The following is a 21269-nucleotide window of genomic DNA, read 5'->3' as shown; positions in this document are numbered from 1 at the left end:
AGGGAGAAAGTTCTAGGCATGGTAAATAGCAAGCGATGTTGCCCAGGATCAAGAGATAGAGTGTCTAGTGAGTAATAGCCAGATCAATGTCACTGAATTGTAGAGTACTTTTGGGAGGAAAGGGAAGGGAGTGAAAGGACTGGAAAGGGAAGAAGGGGCCAGGACATGAATAGCTTTAAAAGCCCAACATAGGACTTTATATTTTATCTTTTTAGGTAAAAGAGAGCCCCTGGAATTTATTGAACAGGGACTGAGATGACATGGTCAAACTTGTGCTTTAGGAAGATCACTTTGACAACTGAATGGAGGATGTACTATAATGGAAGGAGACTTAAGGAGGGACACCAACCTGCTAGCTATAGCAATAGTCCAGGTATGAGGTGATCATGACCAGCAACCAAGTGGTGGCAGTGGCAGAGTTGTGAAAGTGATATATAGGAGAGATGCTATAAAAGTAGAAATGACAGGATTGGCATCTGATTTGATATGGGAAGGTGAAAGTGAGTAGGGAGTAGGGAAAAAAAAAAGAAAGAAAAGTAGATGAAGAAAACATACTTCCCAGAGAATGATATTCTATTGTTCTAGTATGCTCCAAAGTAAAACAACAAAATAGTGCAGTTTCTCTGATTAGATTTAGAAGACTTGGGATTGAATATTGCATCTGTAGCTTTCAGCCTGCTTAATATTGTACATATCCCTTAATCTTTCTCGGCCTTAGTTTCCTGTTCTGTTAAAGAAGAGTGTTCCATTAAACAACCATTAAGGACACTTTGGGCTTTAAATCTGTGATTTGAAGTGATATTATTCAAAATACCCTTAATTTTTTAAAAAAAAAGCCCTTAGGATTCTTATTTTTAAAGTAACTGACATATAAGAAATTCTGCTTTTGGACGAGAGAACTATTATCCAAATGTTAGTTCAAGGTTAAACTGTGCATGTCCCTTTAACCTCTATAGTGAATATTTCAAAATGAAGAAACTGACCTTTGTCTGTCTTGTCCATACAAGTTTGTAGAGTCCAGAAGTTCACATATGACATGTTCAGTAAAGAAAATGAATATCACTTTTGGTCTTTGACAATTTTGTGGTTTTTCATTAACACATGAATTATGGAATAACCTAATGTTATTTATTTAACAAGTATGCCAGTCAAACTTTCAAAATGCTTTTTAAAGTTTAAATATCAGTTTGGTCCCATTTTCTACGGAAAAGTGATCTGTCTTCTACTTTAAAACTCATATTTATTCTACATAAAAATATGCTTCAAATGTTCTCTTTTGTTAATTGATATCTTTCAGCATAAATCAAATGATTTCACACTCCCTACTCCTCCTAAGGAATAGGAGTAAGGATAGGACTTGTAATTTTCATGGATCTAGAGAACTCCCAGGAAAGGAAGCTCCCTCTTTTCATATCCATTAGCATTTCTCTACAACTAACAGACTTTCAGAGAGTTGCCTAGATTTTGAGCACTAAGAGGTTAAGTGAATTGCCCAAGATCATACAATCAGTATGAACCAGAGGTAGACTTGAACTCTGGTCTTTTTGGCTTCAATGATAGTTTTTTTTTTAATCTGTTATGCTAAATTGTTCCCTAATACACAGAAGATGTGGTCTAGCTGGTAACATCACACTATCAAGAAACTTACCCCTCCAATGTCCCATTTTCTCTTCCTTTTCAGTGGTTTTGGAGTCTTTGTTGAAGGTGAAACATGTTTTGTCTTCCTTAAGTGTCATAGTGGATAGAATCCAAGGCCTAGAGTCAGAAAGACTTGAGTTCAAATCTAGATGCAGATACTAGCTGTGCGACTCTGGACAATTCATTTAACTATTACCTATTTCAGTTTTCTGAGCTATAAAATGGAGATAATAGTAGAACCTACCTTACAGGATTGTTGTGATGATCAAATGAGATATTTGTATAGTGCTTATCACAGTGCCTGGCACATAGTAGGAATTTAATAAATTCCTGTTTCCTTTCTAACTTCCTTGATTCTTGTATTAGGCAAAACAGAAATAGGAATAATTTTTCTATGTGAGAAAACTAAATAAAAAAAATTCTTATGAAAACCACAAAAAGAAAATCACTTCAGTGAAGTTTTCCAAGGTCTCTTTTGCTCAATAGTTTGTTCTTCCTGAAGACTATTGTTGACAATGAATAAGCGAATTAAAACTATCCTGCTGCAATAATTGATTATATGTTGCAGCTCACTGTGGCATGTACCAGAGAAAGAGTATGCCTTGGATGCTTACTGCAGAGCATACAATGATCTAGCACTTTAAGGGAGATGTGGCAGCTGAGGTGAGTCTTGAAGAAAGGGTGGAAATGGAGAAAATATGTGTATCCTAGGCCTGAGGTGTAACAGCCTGTAGGCAGCAGGCAGCTAGACAAGCCCAGGGGACAACTAGTTATCTAGTATAGTTGTAAAGTAGAATGAAATAGGGTAATAATGGAGGTGGGGGGAGAGAGACACCAGAAAAATTGACTGGAACAATATGATGTGAATTAGTCAACACACATTTATTAAGCACCTACTATGTATTGGGTTTCTGAGGATACAAGGCAGAAAAAAAAAGACGTGTGTATACGAAGTTACTTGTTCAGTGTACTCTGTACAATTAATCTCATGCCTTTTGCTCAGAGGAGAGAATTTTCATCCTTAATAGATGGCCTCACTAAAAGCATCTCTATCTTCCTGATTCCCAGTCTAGTAGGGCTTGCATTTAGCGCCTATGCAAAAAAGCTCAGAGATATAATCTAACGGGAACTTTGGACATGGTTAATTTTCATCTCTTTAAGTAAATAAATTTATACACTATCTCTATTATAAGCTTTTGAATTATCTTCCAACCTCTTGCTTTCATCATTCTTGTTATAAATAATCATTGCTTGAACTAGGAACCCTTCTTCTCTATTCTCCCGCTTATTTCCCTTGCCATTCATTTCTACCTTAGTCTTTCCCAGGCACACTCCAATATTGTTTACTATTTTTGTAGTTCCTTCCATTAACAATACTTCTGTCAAAACCTGAGACCCACTGTTTGCTTCACCTTTTTTACCCATGTTGCAGTTTTTTTCTGTCTAGCTAACATTTAGTGTCTTCTTTCTCCTTTCTCATTTTTATTCCTGGGTTGCTGGAACAATTAAAAAAACTGGCCTAATTTTCTCTCTTTTGAATTCAGCAGTTCCACCACTTTTGGCTTGGCTATTTACTTTATTCATCGCACACAGCCAGTTTCAGGCACTCCAAACCATTGCTATTGTTTCCAAACTTTTTCACTCCACTGAAACCTCCAATTTATTTAAAACATTAAAGCTTTTTCAGTCTTAACCCCCTCCATTCTCCTCTTCTATGCTTCAAAAACTCTCTGTAGCTTTATCAATTTTCTCATCCTTATTAGTCTCAGAGAATGAGATTGCCTTCTTTGCATGGGCAGAACAGTGCAAGAGTTTGTTCAAGATATTATTATGTGTGGTGGGGTCAATGGGAGATCCAAGTGTTAATGAGCCAGAGAGCTGTGTTCTGAGTAGGTGAGGGTTTACTCTATGTAGAAAAAAAAATGATAATAATCAGCTCTTTAAGCAGTCTAGTGTGCATTCATAGTCAAAGGGGAGTGAAGGACAAAGCTTTAACTAAAATACATGATGGACATGTAGTCTACTTTATTATCTGAAAAAAAAACTCATTCTATTAGTCACAGACATGAGTATTATATTATTTGCACTTGAGTAAACTTGCCCTTTTAAATTAGTTTTGTTACTGGGAAGGAAATTAAGTTGCAAATTCTCTATTATGTAAAGGCAAACTTTTGTTTCAACACATTCTTTCTTCTATCACTAGATTCTTTGTAGTTTGTCCTTTTCCTAATTTAGGATAAAGATGCTAATGATGATGATGATAATCATAATAATACCTCTCCTCCTTAGTGTGGAGTTGAAGATGGAAAGGCTGCTATTCAGTCTATAATCATGACACAAATCTTCCAGCAGCTTGTTCATGCTTGCAAACTATTATCTCAAGAGCAACAAACCATTATATTGAGAAGTTGATCCAGAAAGGTGGCACCAAGCACTGCAGAATAACAATGCCCCTATATACATAATTATTGCGACCAATTTATACTCAATTCAACTTTTAAGAAATGAATTTGCTACTGTTTCTATATAAGGAAAATAGTAGAGAGCATTGCCTTTAGATCTGTGGATTTTATTAGGCATCTTAGTACAATTACTCTCATAGAGGGATATGTGTGAATGCATAGAGATAATAGTGACCGAAATGGTCAAGTAATATTATCTTCTGATTGTTCAAATGTTTTGGTTGAATATAATATGATATATTACGTAGGATGTAATTATATTTTATTTTTCATATTATATAGAATATATATATTCATATGTATGTGAATATAAAATGTGTGTGTATATATGTATATATATGTGTGGATATATGTATATGTGTGTGTGTGTGCATATATGCATATATATGTATATATATACATACACACACATATACATACCATATATAGAGTGTCAGGTATGATATAGTGAAGATGGCTTTGTATGGATTAGATCAGATGGCTACTGAGATTCCTTTTAATAATCTAATTCTTTGATTCTAGGATTCCTCTCAGTGCCCCCAGGTAACTCTCCCAGTCTCTAAATTACAGCAGGAATGGTCTATATTGATAGAGGGAGTTGCCTAAGTGACATTTTACTTTACCTATGTAATCATATTTGGTCCAGAAAATAAAGTAAAAACACAAACAAATGCCAAAATCTGACATTTGTATCAGAGCATTCTACTTTCTAAACTGCTTTTACATCTATTATTTCATTGAATACTCATGTCAATCTCTGATGTGAGATAGGCACTATGGATATTATTACCGGTATTTTTCAAATGAGGAAAATGAGGCCAATAAATATTGCTTTTTGGGTCACATATAATTTCCCCAAAAGCCATGACATTCTATAGTTAGCATCCATGTAGCATCACAAGGAGAATATTAGTGTTCAAGTGATAGAGGCTTGTAGAATCAAATAGCTTAAAGTTATTCAAAGTGCTATGCATCTATCTTCATCCTCAGTTCTGCATCCTGTTCGTTGTCTATGTTTAACCCAAGAGACCAAGACAATGGCCACATAATGCTGTAATTCTTTTGTTTTCCTCACCCTGCCCATAGATGATTAAACAGATCTTTTTTTTTTTTTTAATTCCTATGATCTACAGTGAGGGAGCTTTATTGAGCACAAGGTCTTGAAACAAAGAATACAAAGTCATATGCAAATAGAAGCATTTGGAGGTATGTGACTATTGTTTGACTTGTACAGGAGAATTTCAAAACACCAGGAAACACTTTAGATGAATACAGGTCTCCTTGTTTTGAGCATCCTTATTTGGTATCAAAATTTAACAGATCAATGAAGAAACATACTCTGCAATAAAAGATTTTTCATAAAATTTTGTACAACTTAAAAAATGTGAAGGAGACACTTTGAGAAGGGAATTTGAAGTTGAAGTCTTTCTACAGAGTCAATTATTTTTTAAATCAACAAAATAAGATTATTATTATTTACACATTTCACTTGCGGGAAAGTAAAGAAATAGTATACTATAAAAATTATCTGCAGGAATCCAGCTGTCCCTTTCAGATGTTTTCATTCTGAATAACTTTTTTGCATGCCAATAACAATTCTCATAATATTTTAATCACAATTTGAAAACAGGTGACTGTCTTGTTAATTAGTGACTTCTAACTATCCCTACCTTTTATTTTTTGTTAATAGCATGGTATGTCAAGAATAGTCAATGTTGGAGGAACTGTGAAAAGATAAGTAAACTGACAGACTTGATGAACATATGAATATTTCCAACCATTCTGGAAAAAAATTTGAAATTGTAAATGGAAAGTTATTAAATTGTTCTTATCTGGAGATCACTCTGATGGGTAGGTTTCCCAGGGAAGTCAAAGAGAGAAAGTATTCATATATAACAAAATATTCATAGAAGCACTTTTTGTCACAACAAAAAAAAATCCTGAAAGCAAAGTAAGTACTCGTTTATTGGAATATCATTGAACAAATTTTGTTATATAAACATGATGAAACATTGGGGCCCTACAGCAATGATGAATAGAAGAATTAAAAAAAAAAACATGGGAAGTATATGAACCAAAGTAGTTTGCAGTAGGCAGAACTAGGAAACTGCAAACTCAACTAAAGTAACCAAAAAAAAAAAAAAAACACCACAAAAATGAAGCTGAAAGATATAATTGTACTGAGATCTTGGCAAAGAAGAGACTGGGGCTTCCACTTCTCACATTTCATGGCAGTAGGTATAGAATGACAAACACATTTTCTGATATAGTCACTGGTTCTTTTATATAACAGTTTTCCTTATTAAAAGGAAAGACATATTGGATCGATGCACAGTATATCATGAAAAGGATGATGTTAAAAAGTCATCAATAATATTTGAGTTTAAAATATTAGTATCTATTCTTTTTTCAATTATTTTATATTCCTCCCAAATAAATGTTTTACAAGTAGAACTACTACATGTATTTAAAATTATTTTGACTCCAGCATGGTTTTCTTTCTATAAGAATAGTCAGGTATGGCTACTCTTTCCAGTTTCATCTTCCTTGATGCTTTTGAACCTTTTATATGCAAATCAGTGATTACTGGGGTGGAAAAATCCAAATTTGGTGGTTCTGCTATTGTTACTGATAAGAATTTATTTTTAATAAATTCCAGTATGTCTATTGAAAATTTTTGTCTGGTTATTGTCCTTTTTCATGTTTTGAATACAAATACCCATTGAATTCTTTTGCTTAAGGTGGGTTTGACATTGACTTTTACTAGGATCATTTTCCCTCAGTAGCTTTTGTCTATTGTGCGAAATGCTATTGCTTATAGTGTTCCACCTTCTTTTTTTCATGATACATTGCAAATGAATTTGTTTTACCTCTGATTAGTTTCTCCTCTTACTAAATTGTTTAATATTTAAGTGATTTCTGGAATTTTGGGGCCTCTTTGATGTGGTAATTGTTTTATATAAATTAAACTTATAATAATGGAATAGTTTGATATAAAGTTTTTATTTTTACACATTTCTTCCATAGGAAGTTGACTCCATTTCCTCAGATAACTTAAACAGATCAGGATCTTGTCACTGTTGTGCAATTGTTTCGGTCACATCCAGCTCCTTGTGACCTCATTTGGAATTTCTTGGCAAAGATACTGGAGTGATTTGCCATTTTCTTCTCCAATTCATTTTACAGATGAGGAACTGAGGAAAACAGGGTTAAGTGACATTCCCAAGGTAACATACCTTGGAAACGTCTAAAGCCAGATTTGAACTCAGAAAGATGAATCTTCCTGATTTCAGACCAGACACTCCATCAGTTGTACCACTTAGCTGTCCTAGGATCTACCTGGATCTATCTGCTGTAATTTCTTCATGAGATATTATCTCCTGATTTTTTTTCTAATATGACATTGATTTTAACCTCTAATCTAACTGTTTGGTAGTCTGTCTACATATAGGTATCTTATACAGAAACAATTCCAATAGCAGCAATTAATCATTTCTTGTCTAAGATACAATTAATTATTTTTTGTCTCAAATATTTAATTCTCACCATGCTCAGTGCTTTCTGACTCTTTATAAAGAAAGTATTTATGATGTAACAGGATGAGGATTTTGGTACAGAACTCCAGTCTCAGAAAATAACTGATGTTTGTTAAGTCCTTACTATGTGCCAAGTACTATACTAGGTACACCAAAAAACAACAATAACAACAAAACATTGCTTGCTCCCATGGTGCTCACAGTCTAATGGGAATAACATCAAACAGCCATGTGCAAATAAGATGGAGACAGAATAAATGAGAGATAATCTCAGAGGGAAGGCATTAGGGTTAAGGAGGGTTGAAAAAAGACCTGAAAAAAGCCAGCAAGGCTAGGAGGTGCAGATGAAGAGATAGAGAATTCTAGGCATGCAAAATGGCCAATAAAAATTCCTAAAGTCTGGAGATTGAATGTCTTGAGTGAAAAAAAAGGCCTTGTGATTGAACTATATAGTACATGAAGTGTTGGAAGCCCAGGAAGATTAGAAGGAGACAGATTATGAAGGGCTAACAAAGGATAAAATCAGAGTTTTATATTTGATCTTGGAGGTGTTAGGAAGTTATATAAATAGGTAGTGATGGGCTTTATCCTGCAAAGGGTTAAAGAAAATCCAATATAAAACTGGTTCACTGCATATATAGTAACCAGCACCGAAGGTTTTCAAGATATACTCCTGATCATCAAATTTTATTGTCTATACTGCTTTCTTTCCACAAAGAATATTAAACAGTTTCTGTAAATATCTATTATAGTCTATCAGTGCTTTCATGACCAATAAAAAGTGAAAGATTCAGTAAAACAGTTGAGATATTTTGCAGATAACAAGTAATGAGTTTGATTTATTTTCTCAGTCAGTTGTTTTAGTGTTGTGTCACCTTGGATGATTTTTTTTAGAAAATACCAAATATAGGCAAGAATTATAGAGGTTAAATAGCTTAGTCAAAGTCTGTTCACTAGTCACAGTGACAGAGGTGGTGGTGGTAGGGCTAGAATACTAGGATCTCCTCAGCCTCTGACTCTTTCTAGGATGATCTGTGTAGATCACAACTTCAGCTCTTGACATTTGTTGTAGGTAATATGTTACAGTCTGTATAGACTTTGAAAACCAGACATAAAGACAAAGTTTATTGGAGTCAACTCCCACTGACTCAAAAGAACCAACTGTTAATTTTTCAGAATTAACAGTTTACCAGTTGGGAATTGGAAATGGGAAATCAGGATTTGATTTGTTACATTCTTTTTTTTTTCTTTTTTGGCAAAGTAGTTAGGGTTAAGTGACTTGCCAAGGTCACACAACTAGTAAGTGTCAAGGGTCTGAAGCCAGATTTGAACTCAGGTCCTCCTGACTCCAAGGGTGAAACTCTATCCACTGTACCATCTAGCTGCCCTGGATTCATTATATTCTTGATTGTCTATACTTAAGAAAGTTATGGATCAAATGTTAATAATGTGGATTTAACTTAAAAGTATGTGGTATACTTTCATTCCCCCCCCAGGCCTATTTATTAAACATTTACTATCACATTACAAGATTAGGATCTTTATGAGCTATTACAAGTTGGACCATAATTTGTTTTACTCAGTATGCAACATATTTATGAGTTTAAAATATTAAAAAGTATGGAGTTTCACACACATTGACTTTCGCACAATAGTAAGTGCAAGTGAGGAATTACATTTTCTAATTGTTCACTTCTATAAATTGCATTGAGATTATGTTTTTTTTTATTTTAAAATAAAATTTAGAAATAATTGAAAGATATCTAGATAACCATGGTTCTTCTATACAGACTATAATTAATTGTTTGGAAATAAATTATTATCAGTGAAAATATGACACGTATTGTTGTTGTTTATCCTTTGTTCTCAGAGAGGACTGATGACATCAGGAAGGTGATGTATTGACTTGCAAGTGAATTAGATTTAAGGGAGGTAGGGCTGTGCAAAGTCACCATCCTCACTCTCTCCTCCAGAAACATCTGAGTCCAATGGTAACATATAGATCAAGACCACTGGAGATGATTCTGGATGCAGTGGGAGACCTTGGCCTTTTTAAGCTAAGGTCTTTCCTGTGTCTCAGTTTGAAACAACACCCATTCAGTAATTAAGGCTAGGTAAGAAATGAGACAAAAGATGGCTTAGTTTGCCTACTGAAAGAAAAAAAATCAAACTGGAGGGGAAGATTGTTGGAGGTTCTTGTCAGAACAAACACAATTGCTATTTATATTCACTCTGAACCACCAAATCTCAAACAATGACAAAGTAAGGCTTGGGCTGGGACTTATAGTTGATCAATTAGCAAGAGCCAGAGGGATTTGGGTTTAAGGCATGGTCAAGTAGCTGCATTTGAATCCCAATGGGCTTCATCAAAGCCTGGATTTCTAGAGCTCTATTTCAAGAAATCAAAAATGAAATTACATGGGACAAAAGAATTAATTGTCCCAGTTTAAAAAAAAGAAGGGGCAGCTAGGTGACACAGTGAGTAGAGCACTAACCCTGAAGTCAGGAGGACTTGAGTTCAAATCTGACCTCAGACCAAACACTTGATACTTACTAGCTGTGTGACCCTGGGCAAGTCACTTAACCCCAATTGCCTAAAAAAAAAGATAAAATAAATTTATAAGGAAGAGAAAAGCAATCTAGCCCTCAGACCCCAAGATAATCTTGAGAGGTTTCAGTGCCCAAAATTTATATTAATTTGGGCAGAGCACCCACATGTAAGGGTATGATTTCCTTTATGGATGAAAGAAGAAAGGAAAGAAGGAACATTGTACGACTGGGACTGGCCAGTTGGGTCTCCAGTAGGGCAGCTACTATTATTCACAGATTGTTGTTTGTTCTTTGTTCTTGAAGAGGACCAATGACATCAGGAGGGTCTTGTCCTGACTTGCAAGTGCATTTAAATGAGGCAAGGTTATACAAAGTCATCTATCTCACTCTCTTATCCAAAGTCATCTGAGATATCAATGGTAGATCCAATTTGAGATATCCAAGAGGTATTTAGTGATTCTAGATTGAAGGTAGGAGAGAAGTTAGATCTGGTTAAGTAGATCTGATAATCATTTGCATAATTATGATACTTGAATCCATAGGAGCTGATGAGATCACCAAGTAAAATATAGAGAGATAGAAAAGGAGGTAGTCCAGGACAAAGCTCTATGGGATATCTAAGGTTACCAGGCATGACCAAAATGAAAATACTTGGAGGAGACTGATAAGGAGCAATCCAATAGGTGGAAGGATAAGCAGGAGAGAACCATGTCAAAAAATTTAGAGAGAAGAGATTGATCAACAGCTCAAAGACTACAAAGAGGTAGAATGATAAGAAATTGAGAAAAGACCATTAGATTTGGCAACTAGGAGATCATTAACTTCAGAGAAAGCAATTTTGGTTAAATGATGATATCATAAAAAAGATTATTAAGAGTTTAGAAAGAATGAGAGGAAAAGAATTGGAAACATCTATTGTAGTGGGCCTTCTCATGGAAGTTAGCCATAAAAAGGAGGAAAGATATGGAACTATACCTAGAGAAGAAGGATGGCTCAAATGAGGTTTTGTTGATGTTGTTTTTTAAGGATGAGGAAGAATTGTAAATATTTAAAAATAATAGGGAATCAGCTACTAGACAAGGAGATGTGAAAACAAATGAGAGAGTGGGGATTATAGAGAGGTCAAGATGAGGGGCAGGAATTTAGGATGAAAGAAAAGGGAAGCTCTCAACAAATTGTCTCTATTTCTCTGATCACTTGTTAGTAGGACAAGACCAGGGCACACTTAACTCTGCAGAAATGGAATTTTCTCAGTGGGAGAAGGCTCCTGGGGCATAGTAGGAAAATAATCAGGAGAATCAAGAGTTATTCCTAGTTGCAGATGAATGGGACTATCATGGATATATCCTCAAAATGAGGTTTCAAAGACAAACTCAACACTTAGAAGAAAAGGCCACAGGTGTAGAGATATCTATAGGAGCTGAGCTGTTTATAAAGAAATGTCCAATCTGAAATGAATTATACTCATTCATTATTAAACTATCAGATACCTTAATTCACTTTTATTATTTACATATATGAAACTAATGAAATAACACTTTGGATGTTTTGTTTTAAAAAAATAATCATTAACCAAATTTCAGGGAAATTAGAATATTTCATGTTATCATGAAATCTAAAATGGGCATTGCCTAGGTCAAAGTGAGAACTTGGAAAGACCTTAACTTAAAAAGGCCAAGGTCTTCCACTGAATCCTGGGCCATCTCCAGTTGTCCTGATCTATATCTGGCCACTGTACCCAGATGGCTCCAGAGGAGAAAGTGAGGCTGGTGACTTTACATAGCCTTCCTTCACTTAAATGGTATTCATTTGCAAGTCATGGTATCATTTTCCTGATGTCATTGTCCTCTTTGAGAACAGAAGACAAACCACACACACAAAGGCTACTATTATTCTAAATTAACAACATATGGATTATAGATGGACTCATTTTCAGCTTTGGTCTCTGACATAGACATACTGTGACCCTGGGCAATTCATTTAATTTTTCAGTGCTCTAGGTTAGAGGTATTGAATACTCTGTGGTGACATTGTACTTCACAACACTCCAGAGTGCCATCAGAACTTGATTTTAATGATTGGGAAATGTTTAACAAAATCAATAAAAATAAATAAAATTTACATAATGTTAATTTGTGGTATTCTAAGTTAATATGCAACAACAGGGATACTTATGTACAGTTTAGTGGCATCTATTTCCATTTAAGTTTAACACCACTGCTCTAGGCAACTTTCTAAGACTATAGGTTGCAGAAAAAATACAGACCTTCATTGGAAAAGGAGTTTCGTCTTCTGGCAGTTTCCTTTTTCCAATGAAATCATAGGTCCTGTTTCTATTTCTATTTAAAATACATCTTAAATTACCCATTGATAATTTGAATTCTAACTTAGAAATACTATTTATTTAGTTGTTTACTTATTCTAATATTTCATATTATATGAACTGTTGCCAATTACATATTTTCATACTAAGTTCTTTACTCTAGAGGAAGGGGATATCATTATAATTCAAATGATTAACCTCTTTGTAGTTTCTTGGCATTTTGTGAGAACTGTTTAACTATTCTCAGCAACACAATGATCTAAGACAATCCTAAGGGACTAACAAAGCATACTATTCACTTCCAGAGAAAGAACTGATATGTTTGAATACAGACTGAAGCATGCTATTTTTCACTTTTTCTTTCATTTTTTCCTTTGTTCAAGCTTCTTGTACAAAATGACTAATATGGAAATACTTTACATAACTGTGTATGTATAACCTATATCTGATTGCTCACCACCTCAGGGAGGGAAGACAAGAGGGAAGGATAGAATTTGACATTCAAAACGTTAAATAAAATGTTGGAAAAATTGAAAAAAAAACATACTGGTCTAGTTAACTTGAATGCTTGGTATGGAGTTGGGAGAAGATTGTTCAGATATGGAAGAGATAAAAAGTGTCAATGTAGAAAATCCTTTTCCCCATTGCTCTTTAGGCCATTTGTGACATCTTCCTCACCTGCCACTGAAAAATGGATGGTTATTGAATTTTTTACAATACCAAATAAAATATTTTGCATAAGGTAATTAAGAGTCAGTGTCATATAATGAACAGAGGTACAGATTTGGAGTCCAAAAAAACTCAGTTCAAGTTCATTCTCTAACAGACTAGCTATGCAACTATGGAGAAAAACTTCTGGTTAATGGTGGAATTTCCTTAATCAGAATTTCCCAACATTGACAAAACAATTTTCTTCAGCAGTCATCTTACTTCAGATGGTAGACTCTTAGGTGACATTCTTCATCAGAACACCTAACATACCAAATGTCCAGTTGTGTTTCGGTTTATAATACTGTACAAAAGGATTTCATTAAGAAATGGAAAGAGTTCTGTTGCCATCCAGTTAATACTCCTGTATATCCTTGGAACTTAAAATTAAAAGCAGAGTGCTGGGCCTGCAGTCAGGAAGATCTTGGTTCATATCCAACCTCAAACACTTACTAGCTATGTGACCCTGAGCAAGCATTTAAACCTGTTTGCCTCAGTTTCCTCATCTATACAATGAGCTGGAGAAGGAAATGGCAAACCACTACAGTATCTTTGCCAAGAAAACCCCAAAAAGGAGTCACAAAAAGTCAGAAACAACTGAAAATTACTAAAGAGCAATAACAAAAATGTTGGTGAGTCTAATTCCACTAGTACATTTGACTTAACTGTAAAAGTACAGAGAAGATTTGATATTAAAAAGAAAATTTGCAGAGTTACTTATAGAGGTTGGCCTAAACCCAGCCAGCCACTTAGATATTACAACAATCATAAGCCATTGAACATTTAATCAAAGAAGGTTTACTTTGTCCTAACATAGCACGGATATACAACAAGGATAGCCACCACTGGACAGGGTAACCCTCATCTCCATATGGAAACATGTCTGCTTATCAATTCAGGGGCATGATGACTCTAATAGTCTTCAGAAATCTACCAGATGGATGAGACTTTTATGTCCTTAGGTATTTGGGAAGCTACCAAAATATACTGGGGTAATTTTCTCTACATAAGGAAAACTAAGCATTTCAAGGGGGGGAAAGAGATATGGGAACCCTTGTTGTGCCACAATTGCAAAGTATTAAGCATCCAGGCACTCTTCCTCTAATTCAATGGTCCATTAAATGGGACTGCTTCTGACTCCTCCTTTTGTCTGTCAGATTGCTCTGTCTTAAATTGTATGTGAAATAAATTAATCTGCATTTTGAAACCCTAATAAGAGATGAAGAATTTAATTTAATTTAATTAGATTTAATAAATAGATTTATTTATTTAATCTATTTAACAAATTATAATTTATTTTATTTATTTTACTTAATAATTAAATTTAAATAATTTAATTTATTTAATAATTAAAATAATTTATTTAATAAATTAGATTTAATAAATAGATTTATGAAATACTTACTATATTCCAGGTACTATTTTTGGCACTGAAAATACAAAGAAAAAAATTTTGTCCTCAAGCTGCTTACATTCTACTGAGAAGGAATAACGCACAGATAATCAGATAAAAAATTAAAGACATATATACTTATATGTATATACATATACTTATATTTATAAACATATATATGTATATATATATATAAAATGTGTTTATGTACATATACATATATACTACTTATATCTATGGGTGATAATACTAGCATTTGTCTACATATGGATTGTCTTTATATTAACAAAGTTAAGTGGGAAAGTTAGTAAACAATCAGTCAATATGATCAATGAATGTCAGGTTTTTAATAATAATGATGCAGTATCCTGCCCACCCCAACAACAGGAAAAAATATAAGATTTTTGTAGGAAATATCTCTTTTTTGTCTGAAAAATTTAGGTATTCACATAAGTTTCAGATTTTTTTCATCCTTAGTTCAATGTACCTATATAATTATAGATACAATGTCACGTAAACATTATTAACTGTAATATACTTCTTTCTTTGGAAAACATTTTACAAGAAATTAATAGGGAATTCTGTTTTGTTTTTGCTAAGAAATCAAATAGAAATTTTGCAAAAGAAAATAGATTCTCTTAGAATATAAATATATGGCAAAATAATTTCAGAAGGAAGAGATACTGGAGAGGTGGATTGAATAATAGCCCCAAGTAGGAAGTAGCACTTGAGCTGAGCTTTGGAGGGAGGTAAGCATTATAGGAGGAGAAATTGGCAGGTGGAAGAATATTCTAGGTATGGGGGATGGCATGGGAGTAGTAGATGAAAGGTTCTGTTTAAAGAACAGCAAGAAGGTCAACTAGACTGTAATATTAGAGCAACTAAGTGGTTCAGTGAACAAAATGCTTGGAGTCAGAAAGACTCATCTTCTTGAGTTCAAATCTTGCCTCAGATATTTACTAGCTGTGTAACCCTGGACAAGTCACTTAACCCTGTTTGCCTGAGTTTCCTCATCTATAAAGTGAGCTGAAGAAGGAAATGACAAACCGTTCCAGTATCTCTTCAAAGAAAACCCCAAATAGAATCATGAAGAGGCAGACATGATTGAAGATAAATGAACAGCATAGGGTGTAGAAAGGTATGTGATCAGTCAAACTCTAAAAGGATGAGCCCGAATCAGTTTGTTCTGGGTTTTAAAAGCCAACAAAGGAATTTGGATTTCATCCTAGGTACAAGTAATTAGGTACTAAGAAAGATTGTTGATAAGAGAAAAAAATGAACAAGACATAAATTAATACATGAAAGGATTAAGAAGGTTGTCTAATCCTTTGCAAAATTTCAGTATTTAGTTGACCAAAATAAAAGTGAAGCTGTGAAGGTGACTAAAGTAAAGGTTGAGAAGAAGTAAAAAAGTCCTGGTGGTGCTAGCTCAAAATGTAAGAATAATTCAGGGCCTATAAAAAATCACACAGTTCAAAACAAAGGTTCAACAAAGGTACTATGTGTAAATCCACCTTAATAAAGGTAATAAACTAAGAAATTTTAAAGAAATTATTTGAAAAAAAGCAACATTTAATTAAATCATGTTTTGATGTCATTCTTTTTCAGCCCAATAAAAGTTCATTAAATTAATTGAATTAAAAAATCCCTTAAATAAGCTGTTCTGCACTGTTAGGTCCCTCCCATTTACCAGTTTTTCAATCATCAGTAAGGTTTTTTTTTGCATGTGACCATTTAGCACATGTACATGTAGATTTTCATGTTATTTATCAGTGGAGAAGTATATCATTCATACTTATCAAAAACTGGTAAGATAGGAGAGGAAAAAATGAATCCTTCATTGCCACAAACTTCAATGACAATAAATTAATATAGACTCAACAGTGTCTGTACTGATGCAGCATTGTTGATGGTATACATATTCAGAACTGTAGTGAGGATGGAAATGTATTGGTCCAACAATGTTCTGTTGGCTTGCCTTAAGAACAAGATGCTATAAATTAGTACAAAACTGGTATGATTGTTAGATCTTTGACTTTAGAAAAGACCAAAGTTAAGTGTCTTAAACAAAAATTAAATCTGTTTTCCATTAGCATTTATCAATGAAGACTTAAACAAGCAAGAAACAAAGTTTGTAAGTCCTAATAGCAATAACAGCATAAAGATGTGTTCTCCTTCTGTTTCTGTCCTCATTTGTGTATCCCTCTCCCTTCTCCAATTTATCTCTTGAGTACTTTCTCTCTTTGTCTTTGCCTCTTTCCCCCCCTTCTTTCCATAAATGAATTTCAAGTGTCTTGAACTTGGTCTTCAAAGGACAAGGAGAATCCTTTGAAGGTCCTTTGAAGACCAAGGACGAGAATCAAGGACAGAGACACAATTTTGTCCAAAGTCACCAAGGTTCTTTAACTCCAAACCCAATACTTCTTGCCATTATGTTATTACTCTGCACAAAGTTATTCTTCATCTTTCAGTAAAGGGCAGAGTTCTTTCATCTGAATAGAAGAGAAAGAAGTATTTTTTTTTTTTATTAACAGCTATATGTTACCACCAAAGAACTGCCATGAATCATAAAGGACTTCCTGGGTTTATATACTTTACTTCCAAGGTGATGATAGTACTTTAATTTCTTGTATGTCTTTCCCTAGGTCTTCCCATATTTCATGGAATCATAGAATTCTAAGGTTAGAATGGCCCTTAGTCATCAAGTGGCCTTGGATATCATTACTCATTATTATAGATGAAGAAACTGAGATCCAGAGAGATAAAATGTCTTTAAATTCAAAAGGGGCAGGAAAAAGATTTAAGGAAAGTTACTACTAGCTGTTTGTTCACAATGTTAATGCCTCTGAAAAATACCAATAATTCAGACTAATGTGTCAATTCAATATACTCTAGATGCTGTTGGGCTTAATTGAATGCCTGCTTGAAATGTGATCAATTATATTGATGTTACACTAATATGCATTGCAATAAACATAATAAAATCCATCTGAAATCTGAAAATTTCCCCAAGTTGTTAAAAAGCTTCAGTTTAATTATGTTTAATTTATATTTGGTAATAAGAGTTGATCATGAATGCACATTGATTTCAATTATGTATATAAAAAATTAGATAACCTTGAATCACTTTGATGTCTCTCTGTAAATCAAATGATGCCCTCTTTTGATGTTCCAGGCTAATTATTTCTACTAATGCAAATGTCAGCACCAGTGAAGAGTAAATTGGGGAAAGAAAGGAACAAATAAATGGTACAGGAAAATGCTTAGCATTTGTAAGGATGAACCATTGTGTCCTAAATCATCACAAAAGTACCTACTGCCATTGGAAATAATATGGCTATTCATATGCAAATATGGTAGCTTCTGGCACTCTATGATAGGTAATCCAATATTGTTTCCTTCAATTTTTTTTTTTCCACAGAGTGCTACATCTGTGTAGAAAAATAAACACAAAACCAAAGGAAAAGCATGACAACTTAATTTAAAAAAAAAAAAAAACAAACCTAAGTACTATCTCTACTATGCGATTCAATGTGCTTATCTTTGAAGAATGTGCATTACATATGAAGAACATATTCTATTATTCGACACTCCAAGGACATGTAATCCACTGATTATACTTGCTTTAATGAATACTTATGTGAATACATACATTATAATATAATCTGGGAAAACTGGTATCTTCTCCAACATTCATTATATAATGCCAACTGAGCAGAAGAAAAAGGATGTCACAAGGAATCAGATAGATAAAATAACTTGACAATGGATTAAAATCCTTTCTTTTTCATATTTTCTTTACTATTTTATTTTTCCACAGTTGCATGTAAAAATGATTTTTAATATTCATTTTTAAAACTTTGAGTTTCAAATTCTCTCCCTTCCTCCCTCCCCAGCTCCCACTCCCACTGAGCAGGCAAGCAATATGATGTAGGTTATACAAGTGTAGTCATGCAAAACACTTCCATAATGGTCATGTTGTGAAAGACTAATTATTTCCCTCCATCCTATCCTACCTCCCCCATTTATTCTATTCTCTCCTTTCACCCAGTGCTTCTTCAAAGTGCTTGCTTTGGATTACATCCTCCCCAAATCTGCCCTCCCTTCTATTACCCCTCCTTCTCTTATCCCTTTCCCCCCTACTTTCCTGTAGGGTAAGATAGGTTTCTATACCCAATTGAGTGTGTATGTTATTCCCTCTTTAAGCCAATTCTGATGAGACTAAGGTTCAGTCATTCCCTGTCACCTCCCAACTGGTACCCTTCACTGTAAAAGCTTTTTCTTGTCTCTTTTATGTGAGATAATTTACCCCATTCTACCTTTCCCTTTCTCTTTCTACCAGTACATTCCTCTTTCACCCCTTAAGTTTGTTTTTAGATATCATTGCTTCATATTTAACTCAGATCTGTACCCTCTGTCTATATATACTTCTTCAAAATACCCTAAAAGTGAGAAAGGTTTTATGAGTGACAAATATCTTCTTTCCTTTTAGCAATGTAAACAGTTTAACTTTGATAAGTCCCTTATGATTTCTCTTTCCTGTTTACCTGTTCCTGCTTCTCTTGAGTTTTATATTTAAAAGTCAAATTATCTATTTAGCTCTGATCTGTTCTTAAGAATGCTTTAATTTTTTCTACATTATTGAATATCCATTTTTTTCCCCTGAAGGATTATAATCTGCTTTACTGGGTAGGTAATTCTTGGTTGTAATCATATGTCCTTTGCACTGCAGAATATCATATTCCAAGTCCTCTGACACTTTAATGCAGAAGTTTCTAAACCTTGTGCTATACTGATTGTGGTTCTACAACACAGTTCTTTCTGACTGCTTGCAATGTTTTTTCTTTGACCTGGGAAATCTCGAATTTGGCTACAATATTCCTAAGGAGTTTTCCTTTGGGGGTCTCTTTCAGGAGGTGATCAGAGGATTCTTTCAATTTCTATTTTGCCCTCAGGATCTAAAATATCAGGGCAGTTTTCCTTGATAATTTCATGAAAGATGATGTTTAGACTTTTTTTTTGATCATGGCTTTTAGATAGTCCAATAAATTTTAAATTCTCTCTCCTGGATCTATTTTCCAGGTCAGTTGTTTTTCCAATGAGGTACTTCACATTGTTTTGTATTTTTTCATTCTTTTGGATTAGTTTTGCAGTGTCTTGATTTCTCATAAAGTCACTAGCTTCCAATTGCTCCATTCTAATTTTTAAAGAAGTATTTTCTTCAGTGAGGTTTTGGACTTCCTTTTCCATTTGGCCAATTTTGCTTTTCAGGGTATTCTTCTCCTCATTGGCTTTTTGGACCGCTTTTGCCATTTGAGTTAGGCTATTTTTTAAGGTGTTATTTTCTTCAGTATTTTTTTGGGTCTCCTTTAGCAAGCTGTTGACTTGTTTTTCATGATTTTTTTGCATCACTCTCATTTCTCTTCCTAGTTTTTCCTCTACTTCTCTTACTTCTTTCTCAAACTCCTTTTTGAGCTCTTCCAAGGCCTGGGACTGATTCATGTTTTTGTTGGAGGCTTTGAAAGTGGGAGCTTTGACTTTGTTGTCTTCTTCTGCTTGTATATTATGATCTTCTTTGCTACCAAAGAAAGATTCTATGGTCTGACTTTTTTTGGACCTTTGTTTATTCATGATCCCAGGAATTACTTGAGTTTTTAACTCTTTGTTAAGGTAGGAGTCTGCTTCCAGTGTGGAGAATGTACTGTCTCTAGCTTCATGGGTTTTGTGCAGCTGTTTTCAGAGATACTTCTAGGGACTTGTAAATTTTCAGTTCTTCCAAGGTGGTATGATAAGGGGCAAGGTGTTTACTCCTTTTCTGGCCCATGCTGTGGTCTATGAGGGACCACAAACACCTTTTTCTGCCTTGGAACTATGAGGAGGATTTCTTCTTCACTGCCACTGCAAGCTCCACCACCAGCACTCCACCTCGTCCCAGGATCACCACCCAGAACTGTGATCTAAGTAAAAACAGGCAAAACAAGAGAATCTTGCACCAGCGAAGAGATCCCTGGAATCCCCCTCTGGTCAGCTGCTCGATTCCCCCTAGGTCTGTGGGCCAGAAGCTCCAGAAGCAGCTGCCACCCTGGGCCAAGCTCAGGAACTGGGACTGGAACTGATCTTCTCTCTGTCACCACAGACACAGACTTTTCCCACTGACCTTCTAAGTTGTCTTTGGTGTTAATGGGTTGAGAAGTCTGGAAACCACCACAGCCACCAGTGATTCAGTCCTCTGAGGCCTTCTCCAGGTTCACTGAGGCCTGCTTTGCCTGCGCTCCCACACCAAACTGGGCTCCTCTCCCAGCCTGGCGCAATATACCTTCCTCATCAACCATCCAGGTTGTCTTGGGCATTTGTTTCACTCTGTCTTTTTGTGGGTTCTGCTGCTTTGGAATTTGTTTAGAGCCATTTTATATGGGTATTTAGAGGGGTTTGGGGGAGAGCTCAAGCAAGTCACTGTTTTTACTTTGCCATCTTGGCTCCACCCCCCTTTTACCTGGAGGTGATTTTTCACACTGTTTAATTTGAGCTCTCATTTTATGGATGAGGACAGGAAAGTTAAGTGACTTGTCCAAAGTCACAGAAGCAGTAAGTGGAAGAACAGAGTTGAATCCATGATCAACTCCAAATCTCTACTCTTTCTCACTGTGCTGTTCAGCTTC

General features: G+C 34.7%; 1 pseudogene; it reads left to right on the top strand.

The window, feature by feature from the left end:
• The window catches only part of LOC114024460, a 76501-nt pseudogene extending 55775 nt beyond the window's left edge, over positions 1-20726 (top strand).
• The last annotated feature ends 543 nt before the right edge of the window (positions 20727-21269 follow it).

This window comes from Vombatus ursinus, unplaced genomic scaffold (assembly GCF_900497805.2).
Source record: "Vombatus ursinus unplaced genomic scaffold, bare-nosed wombat genome assembly UNPS02014821.1, whole genome shotgun sequence".
Lineage (NCBI taxonomy): Eukaryota > Metazoa > Chordata > Mammalia > Diprotodontia > Vombatidae > Vombatus > Vombatus ursinus.
Note: the sequence above shows the minus strand (reverse complement) of the source record. Positions and strands in the feature narration are given on the sequence as shown.